A 22,677-nucleotide genomic window follows, 5' to 3' on the forward strand; every position below is an offset into this window, starting at 1 on the left:
CTGGGCAATTAACTTGAGTTTCATCTTAAAAGTAATTGCCTTCTTCTTCTTCTCACCAGAAGCAAGAGACACAGATGGGCATTTTATAGACACAAAAAACATGAAAAACAATATCTAAAAACGTGGCAACACAACACAACACAGTAGAGTATCGGTTGTTCACCCTCCCTGACCAGCATCACCAGAGAATAGAGAGAGAGCACCGTACCACGTATCGCTAGCCCGGGAAAAGATCAAAATTCAAAATTTGAAGGTTTCTACTGAAGGTGTATCACTTTTGCACCATCGTAAAATTGAAAGTCTAAGTAAAACCATTGGAAGTCAGGGATTGTCTATACACGATCCCACTTTAATAAAATTATTCGGCAGCACCCTTCTAGTTGCTAGATGGGATGCTGCCTAGTTTATGAATTGCTAAAGAAAGCCAGTTAGATCTTAAAAAAAATAAATCCCATTCCTGCATGCTTCTGTTCATCCTGTCTGTATATATGCACAGAGGGGTCTCTGGAATAATGTTCATAAAATGTATTTCAAGTATGTGATGTGTGCGCATGTGTGCGGAGGTGGTGTGTTGCCTTCTAATATTTTTCTACATTGCTAAAAATTTTAATAATGATTATATAACTTCATAATGATCCCATAAGTACTATTATGTTCATTAAACTGATGATAAAATCCCAGCTAATATGCAGTAAAGCTGGTTTCTGAACTCAGGCATTCTTGTTGCAGAACCCATACTATTAGCTCCTATACTATATACTGTCTCTATGGTAAGTACCTATATTTTTTAAAATTAGGGGTAGACTATGTTACCTGTATAAAACACACATATCATACTTATTTGTTTGAAAGAGGGGAGGGTGTATTAGCAGAGCACCTAACAGCAGCAGCTGCTAATGGCTAATGTCTAACGTGCTACTGGAAAGGTTGGTGGCAAAGTTGACAAATCTAATGGTAGCCACAAAAGCTCCATACTGGACATTAAAGAAGCTTATTATTTATCAAACATATCTAATGTCAGCTTATCTGAAGCAAAACTACATAAGTGAAACTTAGGAATCTGATTATTAATATTTCAGAGAAGCATGAAATAGGAACAGTCACTCACATGCATTACTAGTATGTCCTAGAGGAAATAATACCTGGGAATTAAAAGCATGCATGGGTTTAACTTCAGCAGAGCATGTCTCAGAAAACTTTTACATAAAAAATTTAGAGAAATTTGTGTGTGTGTTTTAAAATAACAACAGAATTGGCTTTTAAACAATTTGCCAAAGAACCATTTGTTGTAAATTTGGAAGAAGTGCTGAATATTTAGTGGAAGGTATGCTAAACTGACATCTGCTACCGTGTTTCCCCGAAAATAAGCCCTAGCTGGACCATCAGCTCTCATGCGTCTTTTGGAGCAAAAATTAATTACATTATTTACATATTACATTATTTACATTATGTAAGACCGGGTCTTATATTAATTTTTGCTCCAAAAGACGCATGAGAGCTGATGATCCGGCTAGGGCTTATTTTCGGGGAAACACGGTATAATGTCAATATAATTTTAAATATATTCACTAATGACTGAGACTTAATGCCTTTGTGTAATCCTGCTTAGTGAGTCTGAATATACTATTGTTATTCACATGGACATTCAAGACACTGGTTGCAGCAACATATGGCATCTCATGCATTAAATATACTAAAATTCTTAGGGAAAGCAGTTTTTAAAGTGCAAGATCTGTTACCAAGGGAAAGGGGGAGGGATAAGAGGGAATGACACACACTTTTTCATGCAGTATGAGATTATCCTTCAGGTTCTAGATAATACATTCAAAGTTATCTTTTTTTTTAAAGACATTTTCCTCAATAACATCCTGAGAACGTCCATTTTCACAACTAAATCTTCCACCCAAGACCCAGCTTCTTTTAACAAGAACAATTATCTGCCTTTGCCTTTCCAGAACAACCAGCTGGTTAACCAAACAGAGAAACTAAACTTCCTCAGTCACCAGATGTCTTAATTTGGAACAGTTAGCAGCAATGTGAAATAATTCAATTCTTGAACTGGCACTATATGTTTACTACTAATTCTTTTTCTAATTCGAAATAAATGCTTTTAAAAATTACGCAACTACTCTCTTCAAAAATTGCAAAAACAAAGGGGACATAAAGAAAATCATGGCCTGTAACCAAATAATATTAATAAAATTATGAAATAAACAGTCCCTTGAATATTGTGTTATAGTTAGAAATTGATAAGCACTATAACAACATTAAATCTAGCAGAAGTCCTAAAAAAATTACCCTATTCAATAATTCAAAAACATTTATTGAAGGGCTGACATAACAGGCCTAGAACACACTGGTTGAGCAACGAACATAAGCAAAATCCCTGCTCTCCTTGAAGGTAGTGGGGCGACAGACATATAGACGAATAACTAATTTTTATAATGAAACTAGGCAGTCATAAGTGTTATAAAAAATAATATTGGGTACGGCAAGAAAAATGAGGCTGGAAAGGCCTTTTAGATTCAGTTATTAAAGGAAAGCCTCTTCCATGAGGTGACATTTGAACAGAGACCAGAATGAAATGAAGGAACAAGATATTGGGCTATGAGGGCCAAAAGCCAAGACGAATGGTTCCCAGGGCTGGGGGTGGGGGAAAGGAGAAATCGGAAGTGACTGCTACCAGCAGAGAAAAACTATGCAAGTGAGTGGGCAAAAGACTGGCATTATTAAAGCATTGAAAGCAAAGAAAAACCTGTCAACACAACGCTCTGCACCCAGCAAAAATACCTTTCCAAAAACACGATAAAAGACAATCATATTAAAAAAAGCTGAGAAGAATCATTGCCAGCAGATCTGTAAAATAAGAAATGTTAAAGAAAGTTATTCAGCAGTAGGAGTACTGAAAATCTGACTGACATAAAGAAATAAAGAGCACTGGGATAAACATGAGGGTAAATACAAGACTTTTTTTTTTCTTTAAAAAATTTCCTTAAAAATAATTAACTGTCCAAAGAACAAATATGAACATCTTGAGGAGTTATTAAAAGTAAAATATATGATAGCAATAAGAGGATGGGAGGGAGAAAATGGCAAGAAAATGTTGCAAGGTTCTTACAACATAAAATGGTATCATCTTATTGGAAGGCAGACTTTGACTAGTTAAAGAAGTATTAGATTGGTGCAAAAGTAATTGTGGTTTTTGCAAATATATTGTAAACCGTAGAGCCACCACTAAAGGAAATATTTCAAGAGGTAAAATTAATACGTTAATAGTAGAGACAAAATGTAACTGTAAAAAACACTGAATCCAAAAGAAGGCAAGAAAGATGAAAAAAGGAACAAAAAACTGATGAGAAAAATAGAAAACAAGCTAGAAACAACTAGGAAGATGGTAGACTTAAATCCAACCATGTCAATAATTACACTAAATATAAATGGTCTCAGCACCTCAAACGAAGCACAGAAATTCTCAGGTTGGGGGAAAGAGGAGAGGCAACACCCAACTATAAGTTGCTTAAAAGAAACCTATTTTAAATATAAAGTAGGTTAAAAGTAAATGCATGAAAAAAAAAAAAGAAATAGCATATAAACACTAATAAAGAGAAATCTGCAGTGGCTTATTAATGTCAGACAAAAGAGAAGTCAAACAAGGAACGTTAATTCACTCAAAATTGATCATAGATTTAAATGTGAGAACAAGAATTACAAAACTTGTGCAAAAAACATAGGAAACCTATGACTTAGGGTTAGGTGAAGATTTCCTAAAACACACAAAAAAGCACGAACCAGAAAAGAAAAATTTTATTTAAGTAAAATTTTAAAATTCTGCTTTTTTGAAAATCAGTTAAGGAAATGAAAACTGTCAACCTAAATAAAAGAAAAGAAATAAAGTGAGGTGAGCTCAGGAAACCAGAAATCGAGTTTAGTCAGGAATAGCAGAGGAATTGCAATTTGGGACACGTATGGGCAAAGAGTACAAAAGAAGAAAGTCCAGTTAGGAGCCATGCAGCAAGTTCACTGGCTCAAAGATGGGGAGAGATTCTTGGTGGATGCTCACTGGTCTGAAGATAAGTTTCGATCTTCTATAAATCAGGCATGTGTGGGACTTTAGTTTCTGTCTTTCAGTTTCATTTTTCTAAGGGCACATGGGTGAGATTCTCCATTTCATAACCTTCTATTCCATTTTAATGGAAATCTTTCCACGTTTCCCCCTTTTGAGTAAGACCTGCCACTAATCAACCTTATTGTTTGTGTATTTTGTTTAGTCAGAGATGTCATTAGTCATAAGTAGATTATATGTCCTTTAGAGCTGAGGAGGACCATCCTCAGATATCCTGTCCCATGGAGGAGGGAAATGGCAAGTGATTTTGGCCTCACTCGAACAACAAAAAGATCAAGGAATGAGAAATTTTAGTCATGCTCCTCTATGGTGGTCAATTTGGTTTCTATGGTCAATTCAGCCTCAGGATAAGCCTTGGAAAGGAAAAGAACTTCATTTTGTACATACATCTGGGAGGAAGACGTGTCTTGTTGACACAAGACAGTAGAAATTTAACTAAGAGAGGGTGAAGTCCAAATACAGTTACTGACTGGAATAAACTCAACCAGTTTCCCCAGCTACATATACATTTAATAGGTTGAAAATGTCCTAAGTCCCTGTGCTCGGTTTATTTCAGTTAACAGTTTGGTACTGGTTTTCATTACTTTTAGTTCTTGCATTATTTTTCCCAATTTGTTTAACATAAAACCAGCATTCTTCCCCAAGGAGGGCACAGGTTCCTCCCTGTTTTGCAGTGAAGAAGTTTAGGGGTCTGTGGTTTTGTAGGACTATTCTGTAGGCTGTCTATTTGAGTTTGTTGATATTCAGAAGTAGTAAAGCTAGTAGCCATGATTAGAGAGGTTCTGAATTGCTCTTTCAAGTTCTGTTCCTCCAACTCAAGGGGAAAAGGCTTGGACGAAGGCACACCCAAATCCATTTCTATCTGTGGGGTTATTTGGGGGCATCCATCCAAAACTATACCTATTCCAGTTTCGATAGACTTTTCTAAGTTGGTAGGAGGAATAACCCCATTGAGGATATTGGCAGTGAGAGGGCTTTCCTGACCTTGGCATCAGGAAAGAGCAAAAACTCCACTGCATCGTTCTATTTAAGGGAGAGTGCAGAGTCTCTTTCTTCCACACAGAAAGAAATAACCAGTGTTTTCTAAAGATTAGGCATAAGTGGGCCCTTTTGCCCAGATTTTCTCCTGGAATAAAAGTGATCTCATGATCAAAAACACAGTCATTTACACATAGTGCACATAATAGCCAGCACAGTGGGAATGGCTCTAAGAACATCTTAAATCTCTACATATTTGGAGCAATAGGTGAGTTTGATTGATGCAGGTGGGGTTCTGATAGAGGTCTGGAGAATCTCCAGGAAGAAGGTAAGTGGAATTAAGTTCCCACCATTCTCAAGATTTTTTATCAATTCCCCATGAAGTACCATTGAAAGGAAGCACATCTGCTTCCCATTGCCCAGTACCATTTTAATTTTCATTACCCCACATACAGATACATTAATGGAGGACACATTACAGTCTTCTTGATTCCAGCAGGGAGTGAACTCATGATAATCTGAGTCATATAGAATTGTATAGCTACAAGTGTTCAGTGGGAGGTAGCCAAGAGTTTCGCCAGTCCCATTAATGTTTTCAAAACACAAAGAAGATTTTAGGTAAGGGTCCAGAACTGAGTGAGGGGTATTCCTTGATGGGTGGAGAGCATCCAATGAAATGGTGCTAATTTATCAGAAGGGAGAATATGTACAGCCTCAAAGATACCAAAGGAAAATCCTGCATCTCCGCCGACAGCTTTCACCATCCTTCCAAGGATAATGGCCAGGCCACCAGTTCAGGTTTATCATGAGTGTTATTGTCTCTGGCTTAAATCAAACAATCAGTATGGTGAGCGGAATCAGAAAGCTTTTGTAAGGTGGGAACAAAGGGATGTGTTAAACTAAACTAGCTAAACTAGACAAAGCTAAACTAGAGGGTGGCAAAAAAGCCAGGAACAGGACAATCAGAACTTTAAGCAGCATGATTTGGTTGTGAGATACAGAACGGGGCAAAGTGGGAGGTTACACAGGCTTGGTCCGGATATCTTAGGAAAGCTGTCTACTTCTGATGTCATCTGCTTTAGTCCTTAGAGATTTTTGGTTTTAAGTCACCAGTTGGGGTGCAGATCCATTCAGGTTTTGGGGCTTTCAGATGTGACACGTGAATCCAGGAGTCCATCCCTTCAAGCTTGCAGCACAGGGATTAGTCAGCAACACCTGGTAGGGGCCCTTCCAACAAGGTTGGAGGGAGTCTTTATGGAGATGTTTTTTCCAACAGACAAAGCCTCTAGGCTGTAAAGTGTGGGGTGTTTGACATCTTCATCTCCCAGGAGCATGAAACTGTTCTACCAGTTATTCTCAATAATTAATTAGACCCTTGCAAAACTGAAATATGTCCTCTTTTATTAGTTGCGGGTCAGAGTAAGCAAGGGCTACATGCATTGGCTGTCCTGTAATTATTTCAAAGAGCGAGAGCTTCTGAATCCCAAATGGAGCAGATCTAAGATTGAGAAGAACCAGTGGTAGTACTTTTGGCCAAGGTATTTGGAGGGTTTCAACTATTTTAGCCAACAGGGTCTGGATAATTTCATTTGTATGTTCAACCAGTCCTGAAGACTGAGGATGGAAATGTTGCATAACTGATAAAAGTACTTGGCCAGTAAAATGGGATCCCCCATCACTATGGAGTTGCAGAGCGGTTCCCCAATGGGAATAGTCTTTTCTAAAAGGAGCTACCAAAGAGACAGTCACCCTTTTACATGGAAATGCTTCAGTCCAATGTGAAAACAAGCAAACCATTATTAGAATATTTTTATATCCACAAGATAGGGTAACTATCTGAAATCCGTCTGCCAGACCTCAAATGGCCCACTGGGTAAATCAAAATGTCCCGAGGCAGTCCAGATAGGCTTCCTTAGGTTGACTTCAGGACACGTGGAACAAGATTGGTGCTTTTTGGTGGCCTTGCCAATATTTCCCCACCAATACTGATTTATAAATTTTACCATTTTCTCAGTGGACAAATGGTTTAATTCAAGTATTGTGGTTAATAATGGAAATTTTAGATTATTTTGGCAAAACCAGCTTATTATTGGGTTCAAATCAAAGTCCGTTTTCTTCATGGTACCATTCATTAGCCTTTGGATTCCCAATTTTGCTTTTCTCTTTCAGAGGCCATCTGTTGTACTTCCCTGGTCATTTCCCTTAGGTCCTACCCAGGGGGAATACCCTTTGGACCATGACAAAGGTTTAGCCTATGGGTCTCCTAAGGGTAGCTTTTTTTTTCCCTGAAGTATTAGCAAGGTGTCTTCCTTTTACTTCTTTAGAGAATCAGATTTGAAATGTCCAGGGACAGTAATGATAGTTAGAGCTGCTGGCAACAGTTTGACATCCAACAAATTTTGGACCTAAGAGCCATTCTTAATTTTATCTCCCCTGGAAGTGAGAAAACCCCGCTGCTTTCATAACATTCCAAAGACATAAGCCACTCCAAAGGCATATTGACTATCAGTACAGATGCTTGCTGTCTTGCCTTCAGCTAAAATGCGCACTACAATTCAGTTCATTGGGCTGAAGTGGCCTAAGCAAGGGTGCGGTCTAAATGACCTTAAAAGTAGCTGATATCCAGCACAAAATTTACCATTCTCATTTTTTAGATAAGAGCCATCAGTCAACCAGGAAAGATCAGCATTCACCAGGGGGTTTCGTGTAAGTCATCACAAAGGCTCAATAGCTGATCCATCAAAGTCAGACAGTCTGGGGGCATTTCATCAGTTGAGGAGCGAGGAAGGGTAGCAGAGCTGAGACTGTAACAGTGAACAAGAGTGACATAAAGGGCAGTTAGTAAGAGGAACTCATAGGAGGTAAGACAGCTTGCTAAAAGGTGTCGAGCGTGGTGCAAATTTAAGAGAGCCTCGATAGGGTAAGGCACAAAGATGGTCAAGGAGGGTCTGCAGCCTGTACTAAAAGAGTGGTAGCAGGTATAGTTTGAAGGCATGGGGGATATCCTAATGCCACTGGATCGAATTGTTGGCTGTAGTAACCTAGAGGTCAGTGATAGCCCCCATGTTTTGGGGTAAGTACTCCAAGGGCATTCCACTCCTTCTCAAATACAAAAAGGAAAAAAGATAGCTGACAATTTAGGTGTTCAAGGGTAGGTGGATTTAGTAAACTTTCCTTCAAGGTCCCAAAGGCCAAGCTACCTTGTTATGCCAAACAATGGGGTCAAGTTTGGTGTTCTTTATTAAGGCATATGGGGGATGAGCAATTAAGGAGAAATGTGGAATACAATTACGACAATAACCAGCTAGTCCAAGAAAACCACAAAGTTGATGTTTGATTTGGGGGTCTAGAAAGTTTAAAATGCCTTGAAGCCTATCAGGATCCCTGCTCTGAGAGTAAATGTCCTGAATATCAAACCTGAGTTTAAACAAATTGTAATTTCTCCCTCAAGATCTTGTTTCCCTTAATGGCTAAGATTTTCAATAAGTAAATACTGGTTTTTTTTTGTGTGTGAGGGGTCTTGGGAAGGCAAGCAAAGAAGTAAATCATCCACATATTATAGTAAGGTCGAGCCTCCAGAGAATTTTTTTTTTTAAATTGGGGAACAGTGTGTTTTTCCAGGATGTCAAGTCGTTGCTTTTTCAATCTAGTTGTGGGGGACACGGTTCAGCTCCAAGTCATTGTTTTCAATCTAGCTGTGGAGGGTGCAGCTCACTGGCCCATGTGGGACTTGAACCGGCGACCCTGGTGTTATGAGAACCATGCCCCAACCACTGAGCCAACCAGACACCCCCTGGCGGCTCAGCTCCAAGCTCAAGCTGCTGTTTCTCACTGGCCCATGTGGGAATCGAACCCGCGACCTTGCTGGTATGAGCACCACACTCTAACCACTGCGCCAACTGGTCGCCCCACCTCCAGAGAATTTTGTCATTTAAGTCAGATGTTAAAACTTGTGAGGACTTTCAGAAAAGCCCTGAGGCATGTCTGTCCAGGTATATTATTGTACTTCCCAGGCAAAGGCAAAAAGGTATTGACTATCTCTATCAACAGGGATACTAAAAAATGCACTGCATAAGTTGACCAGTGAAAAAGTTGCTTTCAGTAGAGATGGATGCCAGTACCATTGGGGATTAAAGATGACAGGATGGAGGGGAATTACGATGTTATTTATTGTCCTAAGGTCTTGGATAAATCTCCATTCTTGGCCATTGGGTTCTTTTAATGGGTAAAACAGGGATATTTCAAGGACTAGCATAAAGGATAACGAGTCCTTGGGCCTTATCATCCTCTAAAATAGGCCTTATGCCCTGTTAAGTCTTCTTTATTTAGATGGTAGTGATTTATTTTTGGGAGCGATTTTGAGGGGTCAATCTGGATCTTACTGAGAGGGACACTATGAATTCTGCCTATGTCTATTGAGAATTTTGCCCCAAAATTGGGGGTGGGGGTGGGGACAGGGTACCAGGTTTAATAATGGAGATGATCCCAAAGTTTGGACTTCCTTACTTTGTAGAACGCAAGTAAAGGCAAAATGGTTGAATTTTCCCGAGTGTTGGATTCAAACTCAAGAGCTATTTCCTCCTTTTGAAAGAAAAAAAATGACAGTATTATATTTCACCAGGAAATCTCATCCTAATAAATGTATAGGAGCCAATCATGAGGAGAAATGGGTGTTTGTGTGCAAAGGTCCCAGACAAAAAGATACGGGCTGAGAAACAGGGACACGTTGTGGTTTATTTAAGACCCCCCATTATTTGAGCATATGTATTACTACGAGGAAGGGACTATTTAATTGTAGCACTGATAAAGTAGCTTCTGTGTCAATACTGCAAGAAATTCACTCCCCATCTATTAAATGGCAGAACGGGGAATAGTCCCTATGTGTCCTCAGAGTCACATCATTGGAGTGGATTTGGCTGTTGGTTCTCGGAAATTTGCAATTGTTTGGATCTGTTTGTCACAATCCTTTTTCCAATGGCCAAGTTTTTTTGAAATAATGACATATTCCTATAGGATGTATTTGTTTTGGTGTTCCCATCTGTTGGAGTTGGAGATTCAAAACATTAGTTGTCTTTCTTCTGATGTCATCTTCTAGGGTGCAAACTAATTGATTAGCCAGATTAACAAGGTTAGGGATCAGGCCTTTAAGCCATTTATGAAGATGGAATGAAAAGCTACCTGGGTGGATTCAACATCTACAGGGAGTCCAGAATTTTCTTTGAAAATAATTTGTAGTCTGCTGCAATAGTCATGAATAGATTTTGCAGGTTTGGGTGCATACCTGAATTTTATTCCAATCCATGTGTTTGGGGAAGGCTCTAGGGATGGCTTTTGACTGTATCATAAGCTTGACCATATGAAAGAACTGTTGGTTCATTTAGTTTTAAACCCTAGAGATTGTTTGAGGTTTTCCCAACCATCAGTTTTTTTCGTTTGTTTGTTTTTTTATTTTATTGGGGTGACAATTGTTAGTAAAATTACATCGATTTCAGGTGTACAGTTCTGTATTACATCATCTATAAATCCCATTGTGTCCAACCATCAGTTTTAAACCAGTGTTAGGCTTGACCCTCTCTGACAAGCATGTGGACTAACTGATAGAGACTGGAAATACCACGTTGGTAAATCAGGGTGACGATACTGAATTCTTCAGCAAATCTATGGGGTCCTCAGTTACGGTGGGAAAATTCTTAATTATAGCCCTAAGTTCAGCCTTTGTTTAATGAGATATAGGAAATGTAGGGTGGCATAGTAGGATATTCAGAAGGTCTAATTTTGAAAGGGAAGATTTTAATTGGCTTGGTTGGTGAGGTTCCAGTAATAAGAAAGACAGGAACTTCAGATAGAGGGGAGGGGTTAGGCTGCAAAGAGGGATACAGAAAGGTGGAGCAGTGGGGTTAACAGGGACCTTGGTTAGCACAGAGCTCGTAGAGGCCTGTGGCTTTGTTTTTATCCATATTTAGTTGTTTATTTGCTTCAGTTGTTTATTTGGTTTATTTGGAAATTTAGTTGTTTATTTGGAAAGAGTATTTTCTAAGGAGGTAATTTAGAATATTGAAATGTTTAGAAGCCTCTACATACCAATTAAAATCCCATTCAAAGTGTTTAGTTTTGTAGCCACAGTCTTCTAACTTAGTTCAGGGAAAAACAAGTTCGAGGACATCAAAGGTTCTCCATAACGGCCACTGGAGTGCTAAGTTATCCTTAGTAAGATGGGTCCATTTAGTCAAAAGTGTGCATGAGGAGGGACGGACATAATTTTTTAATATAAAACCGGCCAGGGTTCCCTAAAGAGGACCACTCTTAGAACATTCAGATGACTGAGGCCCCATGATCAGAAACAAAAGAGTGCTCACCAGGACAATTTGTCCCTATCCACAACCAGAATAACATCACAGACCTTGACCAAAAGGAGGGAGCCTGAGCTCTAAGAGGAGGCTTACCAAACCAAAAGTTACAGTGACTCGTGGAAGCCAAGAGCCTAAAGGACTCAAGTGTGCGTACCTCACTTGATTCCAAACGTTGTCATTCCTTGGTGATTAGCTCTTTCACATCCCACCTCTGACACAATGAAATGTCGACCTAAAAAAAAAAAAAAAAAGGTAAACTGAGACAAGCTTGAGTTAGCAGAAATTTGAGTTTATTCAAGAATAGCTGAGGAAGTGCAATTCTGGACATGCAAACTGCAGAGAACTACAGGACAAGTCTGTTAAAAGTGTAGGTCAGGTTGCTTTTATGGGCAAAGAGTGCAAAAGGGAGAGTCCAGTTAGGGACCGTGTAGTGACTGGTTCAAAGATGGAGAGAGCTTCTTGCAAATGGTCATTGGTCAGGGGATAAGCTTCAATCTTCTGTTAACCAGATATTTACAGGAAATTAATCTTTCAGTCTTTAAGTTTTGTTTTTCTGAGGGCACATGCATAAGATTCTCTACTTCATATCCTTAGTTCCATTTTAGATTAAAATTCTTTCACAGTTTTATCCGTAACAAGCCTGAAGAATGTGTGAGGGAAGCCAAAGGAGGATGTACAACAGACACTTGGATACATTAGTCTACAGCTCAGAGAGGAAAGTATGTGATTATGTCATTAGACTATAGGAATTGGGCAGTAATTAAAAACTAAGAAAGTGGATGAGTCTCCTGAAGGGGAATTATACGGAATGATATAAAACAGCAGGTCAAGAATGAATCCCTAGACCACCATGTGTAAGGAATGAGCAGAGGAAGAATAAAAAACTATAAAGTGGACCCCCCCCCCAAAAAAAAAAGAATTGGAAGAAAACCAAAATAGTATCCAAACAGCTAATATTAACTGATTGTTAATATCTAGGTTCCTATATCAGTCTCTTTACATGCATTGCTTAATTTAACCCTGCCAATCATCCTAAAAGATAGTCTTCTTATTACTGCTTTTTAGATGAGAAAACTGAGGCTTAATAGGTATTGCACAGTAGTTAAGAAAATGGGTATAGAGCCAGACTGTTAGGGTTCAAGTCCTGGCTTCATTAGCTATGCTTTAAAGAGGGGATTACCAACCTCACAGGGTTGTTATAAGGAATGAATTAATTATCACATATTAAATGCTCAGAATGACTACAATAGTGTCAAATGATAAACTTGTAGAACAAACTATTTGACATAAATTCTACTACATGTTATATACATATCCCATGCTGTTAATTATAACAACACACACACACACACACACACACACACACACACACACACACGACTAGATACTCCCAAGGTGAATTCAAAGAACGAAATGTTTCCCCAAAATGTCGCCAAACAGAAAGAGGCTTTAACATATTATTTAAATTTCCACTGTTAACCAATGATTGAAACAAGACTAAGGCAGAATGCGGCTTCCTGACTGGACAGCTTATAATCATGTCAACATCTCTCATATAGTAAGGCCGTATTTTATAAATATTTATAAATTAATAAAGATACTTTCTTTTACATTTTGAAGTAGATTTATTATTTAATACTCCAAATTAGGTGAATAGCTAAAAGGAATCTGCTGAAATAGAAATCAAAACAGTGGTAAAACTCTTAAACATAAATAGTTACAGCTTTATACACATGCAAAGATATAGTAGGACAGACAAGCTCTCTTAACCACTTTGTGTCATCTCGTGGGAAGATCAAAATCTAGTTAAATTCTAAACTCATTTCCTCTCTTCTGAACATAGTGGAAGATCCTGATATCAGAGAAATAACCAACAAAAGGCATAACTCTCAAACCTTCCTGCAAAAGCCGGATATTAAGGAAAAAATTTTCACACTTACTTTATAGATCTGATGTGAATGACAAAAGGACTGGAAATAATGTACTGTCAATTGTAACTTTACTAAACATACGAAAATGCGTAGCTTAGATCAAACTCTAAGTAATTGCCTGACTTGCCCTTGGCATTGATTACTACTGCCATCTAGCAACAGGTCCAAAAATTAGAGAATGGCAAAAAAATCATTCGGGACTTAACTACAAACAGAAAGATGCTTAACTTAGTAATTATTTAAATTTCCGCTATTAACCATGATAACTGAAATTGAATTGATTTTTCTGAGTTGTTCATTTCCTCTCTTCCCCTGGCAACATAAATTGTTATCTCTATGGGAACTCCTAGATTTTATCCTCAACCCTGATCTATCTCCAATATTCCACTCCAATGTTTCTAACGTCTGCCCAGACCCCTACCTCTGAAGATGCTCCCAAAACTTCAAATCAAATATACCCAACATATAACTCAAATATCTGCAGTCTTCATCTCTGTTAACCACACAATCTTCTGTCATCTAGGCTCAAAATTTCAGAATTGTCTTTGTTTAAAGGGAGGCAAAGGACAAGAGTCAACTAAACCAATAAATCTTACCTTGAAAATCACCCTTCACATCTATCTCCTCACTGTTTGCGCTGCCATTACTCTCCTTTGGTTTTTCATTACCTCTCATCTGCAACTGTAATAACCTCCTATGTGCCTGACACAGAGCAGGACAGGAAACACTTGATCTAACACCTGAGTCTTGGACAAAGGTGACAAGAACAGTACAAAATCTTACTTTCCACGTGAGAGATATCATATAGAAGAGTTTTACTCTTAGAAACTAATTTCATGTTATAAAAAACACTGACATTCGGCATGACACTATGTGGAAAATAAAAGCAAATATATGATTTCACAAACAGTTCTTAAGTACATAAAATGAAATGCTTAAGTTTTATAAAGTATCATATACATTTTGTTGTTGTTTCTGCATGGGCTGCAGATGTTTGAATATGTGAATTACACGGTATTTTATAGCAACCCCAGACTTATCAATATTTTAATGGGTAAAATTATTTTTCCTACAATAGAACTGCATAAAGGGTTGTTATTCTCTCCAAGAATCCTACATCGTTTTCTTGAGGTATCTAGATCCTACCCATGCTTCAAGGTCTAGCTCTAATGCTACTAGCACTACAAAATCTTTCTTAACCCAGCCTAAAGCAAGTTTCTACTTCCTCTGAATGCCAAAATATTGTGTTATTCATACAGCAACAATCATACACTAAATATGTATACTGAAGTGTTAGTTATCTCTAGTTATGTTTTACATATCTATATTTGTTTCTCCCTGCTGTATAAACTTCTTAAGGATAAGAACCATGTTCTCTAATTCTAATATCAACCCACTACCAACCTACCTCACAAGACCGTACTTCCAGCGAGAGCAGTGTAAAAATACAAACACACCCAAAACAAACTCAACAGAGGAAGACAAAAAGGCAAAGATAAGGAACTACATATATATTAAAACAATGCCAAAGACAGGAAAAGACACACACACCAAGCCTTAGAAATACACACATGCACACCCCAAGCCTTAGAAGCAGCTATCCCTTTTCTGGAGAAAGCAAAGCTACTACATAACAAATAAATCAATTAGTAACAACATTAATGAAACATCCATAACCACAGCTTTGACAAAGTTAATTCACTCTAACCTCCTAAGTCACAGAGAGCACCATGAAGACATAACTGAGGAAGCTAAGGAAAGGTTTAGAATTTGGGAACACCATCTTACCATCTTACACAGTACCCTATATGCAGAAAGCATTCACTAAACACCTGCTTGTTTGAATTAATTTAATAGCTAGTCCTAAATACTCAAATTCCAGAATTAAACAGTACGTTCAAAATGCTCTTCTTTCAGGAAATATTTTATAGAATCAAATTATCTCAAATTTCCTGCAAATAATTTATTGCAAGTAATGAAGTAAATACTATGTGCTTTGCTTATATAATATAAACATATTTTTTATGCCAAAAAAGATATATCTACATTCTAATCATTCAAGATTTTCAAAAATAACCCAATGATTCATAAATTGTATTCCTCCTATTTTTAGAATGGCTCGGGGGATTTGTATGATTCACAAACTCCTTTCTCAGTTCCTAAGAAAAACCTCGATTTGATTTTACAATCTCAGGAAAAATGGTAAGTTTGGAGAGAATAAAACAGCTTCATGAAAATAAGTCAATGCCACATTAAATACAAATTAATGATAACTAATACAAATCACAACTTAAAAAAAACTAACCAGTATAAAAATTTCGCTTTAATATCTATTCTTTCTTGAAAAGAGATGCCTATGATAGTGCATGCTAACAACTTTAGGTCTGAGTAATACAGGGCTAAAGGAAGGATTCATGAAGAAAGGCAAGGGCTTTGACAGAATCAGAACCAAAAAAAAAAATATGTACTCTAACCCACAACCAAGAACTGGAAACACAATGGGAAGTGAAGGAACCTATCTGGGATGGACCGCCTCAACATAAAAAAGCTGAAGAGGTGTTACGGTAGAAAAGGAGGCACTGTTTTTAAAGAAAAAGTTCTGCACTAGAAGTGAGGAGGCTTACTTTTTTTTTTTGCATGTGACCTTCAGTAAATCACAGATCCGATTTGAATCTTGGTTTCCTCACATTTCCACTTGTTCTAATTATTGGTTCTTTTGTGTGCACCAATGATATAATAGTAACTAAGATATACTGAAGTCTTGCTATATGCCAGGAAATGTTCTAAATGCTTTACATGCATTTTATCTCATTTAACCTTCTGGACAGCCCTATAAAGTAGGTACATCTACTTCTCCCATTTTATACTTAGAAAAGAGAGGCTTAGAAAAAGTAGATGATTTAAAAAAAAAAGCAGATGATTTGCTAAAGGTCACTCGACTCACAAATACATAGGAGGGAATGGAACTCAAATATGATTCAAGACCGCATATTCTTAAATGTTTTCTTACATTGACTCTCAAATGATATAAAGGACATTATTTTACAAAGCATTTTTAAAAGGCCATTCAAATGTAAAGTGGTGTTATTATAATTCTTATTTGCATTAATGGAAATGAATCATCATCAATCAAACAAAAAAGCAGCACAGTTAAAATATTTAAAGCATATATATGTGGAACGCCTTAACCTAAGAAAATTTTTTTTAAGATGATGGCAATATCAGTGATGTGAAGTTCAGTGCAAATTTTGGTTGCCTGGGCCAAGTACTTCCAGTCTTAAAGAGAGATTTAAAATAATATCAGCTATAAGATACAATAAATTTAAAATATAAGCATCACCTAGAGCTTTTTCTATTAGGTTGGTGCAAAAGTAATTGTGGTTTAAAAGGTTAAAAATTATTGCAAAAACTGCAATTACTTTTGCACCAACCTAATAGCTATTATTTCACATTAATACTTTATGATGATATTGAATAAAATCAATGAGGAAGGAACTTATTTAATAGTGTTTGTCAGGCACTGTTTTAACACTTCACAAATACTCATTTATTCTCATAACATGCTATGGTACTTATAATTATCCCATTTCACAGATGGGAAATTGAAGCACAGAATGGTTACATGTAAACAGCTCAAGGTCACAGAGCTAGTAACTGAAGCCTGTACTCAATTCAGGCAGTTTGCTTTAAGAATTTGTGCTCTTAATCATTAGCTCTGTGGCAATTCAAGGAATGGTGCAATTCTTTTAAAAGCCAATAAAAAATAATAATGATCAGGATGAATGTCCACAAAGAGAATGGAGACAGCAGTCACTTATCTCAGTATACATACTAACACTAAGGAACGTGTAAAGGAAGTATCTTAACTGACATGATAAAGAGCCTAATCTAAATTATCTGGAAAATTGTTTTCATTACAATGGCACACCAAGCTTATTAGTCTTTGGAAGAAGAGATTCTTTTTAATTTTCCTATGAAATTGTAAAGCAAAATGAAATTTTGACACTAACTTAACACCAATATTAACTTAAAAGACTTGATAGACAAGATTTTTGTATTTCTGGTTCTGTCAACTGATGAAGAGGCAAACAATTGTGGTAAACTTAAAAAAATTTTGAACTCTTTTAAGATACAATAGATACTTAATATAACCTTATATTTTATTAAAAGAATCACATTTTGCAAAAAACTACAGTATTTGTCATTTCATCGGATTCTCACAACTATGAGAATTAAGTAGGACAATTACTATTACTCTTTCTTTACAAATAAGTAAACTAAAGCTTACAAAAATTAAATATTTTGCATGATCTAGATAGATCCATCCTGTGATTCCAAGTGCTCATTCTATCACATCATGTTGCCAACAGTTTTATGCTTTATACTTTTCAAGTTGTGTCATAACGATTAATGCTTAGCCCAGGAAATTTGGAAACTATAATAGAACACATAATGAAATATTATGATCTTTTAAAAAGTTAAAAGGGCAGCCAGATGGCTCAGTTGGTAGAGCACTAGCTCTCAAACAAAGTTGCTGGTTCAATTCCCACATGGGGTGGTGCCCCCTGCAACTAAAGATTGAAAATGGTAACTGGACTTGGAGTTGAGCTGCACCCTCCACAACTAGATTGAAGGACAACAACTTGGAGCTGAAGAAACACACTGTTCCCCAATATTCCCCAATAAAATTAAAAAAAAAAAGTTAAGAGTTTTGCTAAAAATCTCATTATTGCATGATATACAATTTATCTAGCTGAAATGAATCAGCTAAATCACTGGAAACCAAGAAAACCTGCATTTATTAAAGCAAAGAGAATCCAATTTTAAGTGTTAACCTGTGAAATAAGATGACCCTACAACAGCACTATTCTTCAAGACTTAAAAAAAAAAAAATCAGTTCTAACAAGATTCATCTCAATCACTGAAGTTTATTCTAAATCAAATAAGGCAATTTATAAGATCAAATGATTCTACATGATGATGAGGAAACCTAAGAAACATTTTAGTCACTGAGAAATACTAGCTTCCCCATAATTATCAGCTTCAAAGAGTTTTTTTAAACTGTTCATTCCTCTACATTTATTTCACCTAGATTACCACCAAACCAAGGAATAGAGAGGGCTGGTGAACCAAATGGGAACATTTAACAAATAAGTGACATAACTTAGACTACTGGGTGAAATTTTTTTATCAGTTATATATTAATCATCAAAAAAAAAAAAAGTCCAATAAACTGCAAGTGTAGAAAAATAAAAACTTTGTAGCCTATAAACTGCACACTGTACCGTCACATCCTAAAACCAGGTGGTAAACCACCCATATTGGGCTAGCAAAGATGGCCTAAAACTAGTTTTGCAATCATTAGTTTTGACACCCATTTTGAGGGAATAAAAGCACCAAAGTGAAGAGGCTGGAAAAAGAATTTCTTTTGAAGAAGTTGTGAAAAAACATTGTGGAATTGTTTTCCTTGTTCCCACTTTATCATGCATGAGTAGCTCAAACACATAGCCTTAAACAGGTCCCCTGTAGTGTTGATACAGGATCCATGACTAGGAAAGCCTAAGACTGTGGCTGGCTACCTGTTCAAACAAAACAAGGAAAAATGGCTGCATTGCATTGTTTTTGGCCTGTGTACACCCACACTCTGTCAGAGCAAGGGATGTGAGGCATTTTCCTGTGGACCTGATGACAGTTTAAAAGGATTTTGTCCAACAGGGTTGTCTAGAGAGGCCAATGGAGAGTTCAGACGGTGAAGAAACTAAAAGGTGGAAACTAAGGGCTGAGAGTAAGTCTTAAGAAGCTGGCTAGAGGTATTGCCCATTATAGCAGATTGCTAACTCATGAGATCATTAGCTAGGCACATAAGTAGCCTAGTGAGGTGTGACTATGTGACAGTTCTAGCCAAAGAAATGTGAGAAAAATTAATGTAGGGCTGATCCACAGAAATGTCCCACATGTGCTTCTCCTTGCCTTCCTTTTACAACTCCGTGCAAAAAGCACAGAGACCTTTACTAAATAGTTATTATATACTGAATGCCTCCTGAGAGCTGTTTTTTCATACATTATCTTATTCCAATAAGAGGATAGTAACAAGCTCAACTCATCAGATGCTGTTTCCTGAGAATTATGAATTCCAGCCAGACAGGAGAGGGCAACAGAAGGTTATCTTCTTCTGAAAATATGACAAAAAACTGAAGTCATCAGAGCTACTGTTTTCTTGCTAAAGGGATTGGAGAGTATCAATGATGAGAACTATCAGTCCAGTTCTCATGAAGCCTAGTGCACAGTCTAAGCCTTAGGAGCAATGGGACCCAGAATCTTTATTTGGTCACTTAAATGGCTTCCTTATAATGAATCCCAATCATCTGAGATCATGCTTCTTAAACTGGGGGACACATACCTATGACTATAGTAAACTGGCTACTATAAGAAGCAGATCATAAACAGTATGTATTGAAAAAAAAGTCATGTATAAGTAGACAGTAGACCAGCACAGTTCAAACCTGTGTTTTTCAAGGGTCAACTGTATACCCTCTCAACAGCTTAGCAGTGATCTGCACAAAACTGGTCCTAAAACACTGAACTAAATATGAATAGCACTCCAGTTCAGAAATATAGAAATTCTTTTGTTTTCAATTATGGTCTTTGCTATCAAGTAAATGAAAATATCTTAAATATGTAGAAATCATGGAAAAGCATCATAGGAAAAAGGAAAAATAAGCATTATCTTCAGTCCTATTTGTAACTGTAGAAGTTGCAGGGAAAAGAGTCATGATTTTAGGTTAAAACAAAGATACAACTCAAAAACTGCAAGGATAACAATACAAGCTAAGAGAAAAGAATTCACAAAAGCAGTTATGTGGGCAGATCTACTTTTGCTTTACGCTATTTACAGCAGCCTAAGGTAAGAATATAAACCAGACAAGAAAGACTTATGCACTCAAAGGAATACTGTCCTGAACCCCAGGTAGTGGGACACATAAGGTTAAGTGGTACGAGGATACATGTTACCACCGTTATATATTCTTTGCACTAGGTTCAAATGATAGTCTAGCCTCCACAGGAAAGAATATGAAAAGTAGAAAGTCATAGTTAACATCAGTAATTTGTATTTTAGATCCATTATCTCATTGGATCCTCACAAATCTAAGAAACAGACAAGGCTGGTACTAATTCCAATTCTGCACTTGAAGAAGCTGAGGCTGAGGGTGACTTCCCCAGTCAGTTAGTAAATGGCTCCTACTCCGATGTCTTTCTACTAGTTCATTTTACCTCGATAATAGCAATCACTTTTAGTTGTAGGTATGTTGTATTCATTTCTAAAATAGCTTCAAGTTAGAAAACAGTAGCAACATTTTACAAGTAATAGCACATTTATATTTTACGTCCATGGAAACCGAATGCCACACTCAATTTAAGTTGTCAAAGACAAGCTTAAGATAACACGTGGACTTAGCAATTTAACGTGAGTCTTCGAGTGAAAATGAGAACAGTAATTGTACCTACCTTTTTAGATTGTTATGGGGATTAAATGAGAGCACATGTGAAATGCTTAACGTAATACGTGGTCTCCTAGTTCGTACTATATATCACATGACGTCTTTTCCCAAAAGAAAATTTGCTTTCTGACCTCGAAATTAACAAACTCGGGAGGTGGGTAGGAAAGAATGCGAAGGGACAGAGGGAGGAACAGGGGGAAACCCAGGTCCTGGCTACTCTTCCTTGAACCCATGGCGAAGGGCTCTACGCTTTTCACGCAGGAAGACCCACAGGAAGTGCTGGGGGCGGCGGTGGTGCCACCAACCTAACCGGCGGAAGGCCCTCGGGGCAAGGACTGCAGGAGTTTGACAGAGACTCAGACCAAAGCACTAGAATCCCCAACACGTGGTCCCTCCTCCCGACACCTCCCCATTTCCCTCAACTCCTCGAGTTAGAGGCTCAGCGATTCCGGCTGTCTAGACTCAACCGGTACTGCTGCCTCACCTCAAGAGAGCTTCCCATCCCGGAGACTCGCCAGCCCGGCCTTTCAAAATGTACCTCAGCTATTAGCCCACAACAGGAGCAGGAGAAAACACTAGCTCAGGGACCGCGCAGAGCTGACGACCGGAACTCCACCCTCTACCTCTCTGATTGGGTAAACGCGAAAACGAAAATGAAGACGATTGGTCAGCAGCAGAGAGGCGGGCCATAGCCCAGAGGAAGCGAAAGAGGAGGGGCAGAGAGGGGCGAGGAATTGCCGGGAGCTGGGCTCTCTTCGGATTGGACGAAAACAGGATGTCTGCGTTTGTGTAGACCCAGCGTACGTCTAGCGTCGTACACCACCGCCCCTTACGTTACGTTAACGGAAGTTTCAACGACTCATTGGTTGTGATGTAGGGTTGAGCCTCCTGGCTGCGTGGCCAATAAAGGACAAGAATAAAGTGAGTTCCGCCTCTTCCTCCTGCGATTGGGTCCTTCCGTTGACACTGGGCAACGCGAGTTGCTTTCTGCATTTAGACGCTAGAATTTCCATCGAGCCAATCTCGGGTAGAGAGTTGTTTTGGTGACGAGGAAGCTTCTACTCCGAGTAAGAAATACGTAGTAGTTAGAAGTGGGCCTTGAAACATCCACATACGTTCAGAACTTCTAAGTATGACTTCAGTGTTGGGACTGAAAGGAACCAGTCCTTTACTCCCTCTTTGGTGTAACTGTGTCACTGGCTGAATAAGTTATCAGTTTGAAGGTAGCTCCATCTCCGCCCCACGGAACTCGGGCGTTCGCCCAAGTCCTACAGCTTTATGCGTGGCTGTTGCTACTGAATTCTGCCTTATTAACACCCTCTGGCGTTTACCCCGGTTCTGATGTGTGCCGTTGTGCTTTTTATCCTTGCACTTATCAGCACTGTTAAAACCAAAGGACAGAGGAAAACTGAAAAGACTTCATGTATGCTTGTAAAAGATAAATATTAGTGTTTCAAACATTTTACTACGGTACTCTGCTAGGTGTTCGTAATTATAGTACTCGGGTGGATAGTAACATTTTTGGTTTGTAAATTTTTTTCTGTTATGAGAAAATAGTGTTTGATTTTCATATTAGTGTCCGTTTGAGAATATTTGAAAAGTTCCCTAAATTTAGCAATTGTACATACTATAATGGTGCAGGTAGCAGCTGCTTACATAAATCAAGTGTTGATAAGACATGAAGCAGAACTAGCTCCTGTCTTGACAAGAAAATAGTGCTGTAGTGAAAATTGCAAGCGTGAACAGTTTCAGCAAGTACACACATGGTACATTATTAAAGATTGTATTATGAAATC

General features: G+C 37.9%; 1 protein-coding gene across 6 annotated transcripts in view; it reads right to left on the reverse strand.

Moving 5' to 3' along the window:
* WDR89 (WD repeat domain 89) overlaps positions 1-21,695 on the reverse strand; it is a 46,136-nt gene extending 24,441 nt beyond the window's left edge. The window contains exons 1-3 of one of the 6 annotated variants that reach the window (XM_074327393.2): positions 21,420-21,551; positions 11,606-11,683; positions 7,740-7,905 (exon numbers count right to left, since the gene is read on the reverse strand). The gene's annotated coding sequence lies outside the window, so the exon portion shown is untranslated. Of the gene's footprint in view, positions 1-7,739; positions 7,906-11,605; positions 11,684-20,888; positions 21,136-21,365 lie in introns of those variants that run through there. The other 5 variants (XM_088797363.1, XR_012494655.2, XM_019733539.3 and 2 more) reach the window with 5 other exon arrangements.
* Between the last annotated feature and the right edge of the window lie 982 nt (positions 21,696-22,677).

The sequence above is a fragment of the Rhinolophus sinicus genome, chromosome 3, assembly GCF_057876585.1.
Source record: "Rhinolophus sinicus isolate RSI-liver-muscle chromosome 3, RSI-T2T, whole genome shotgun sequence".
Lineage (NCBI taxonomy): Eukaryota > Metazoa > Chordata > Mammalia > Chiroptera > Rhinolophidae > Rhinolophus > Rhinolophus sinicus.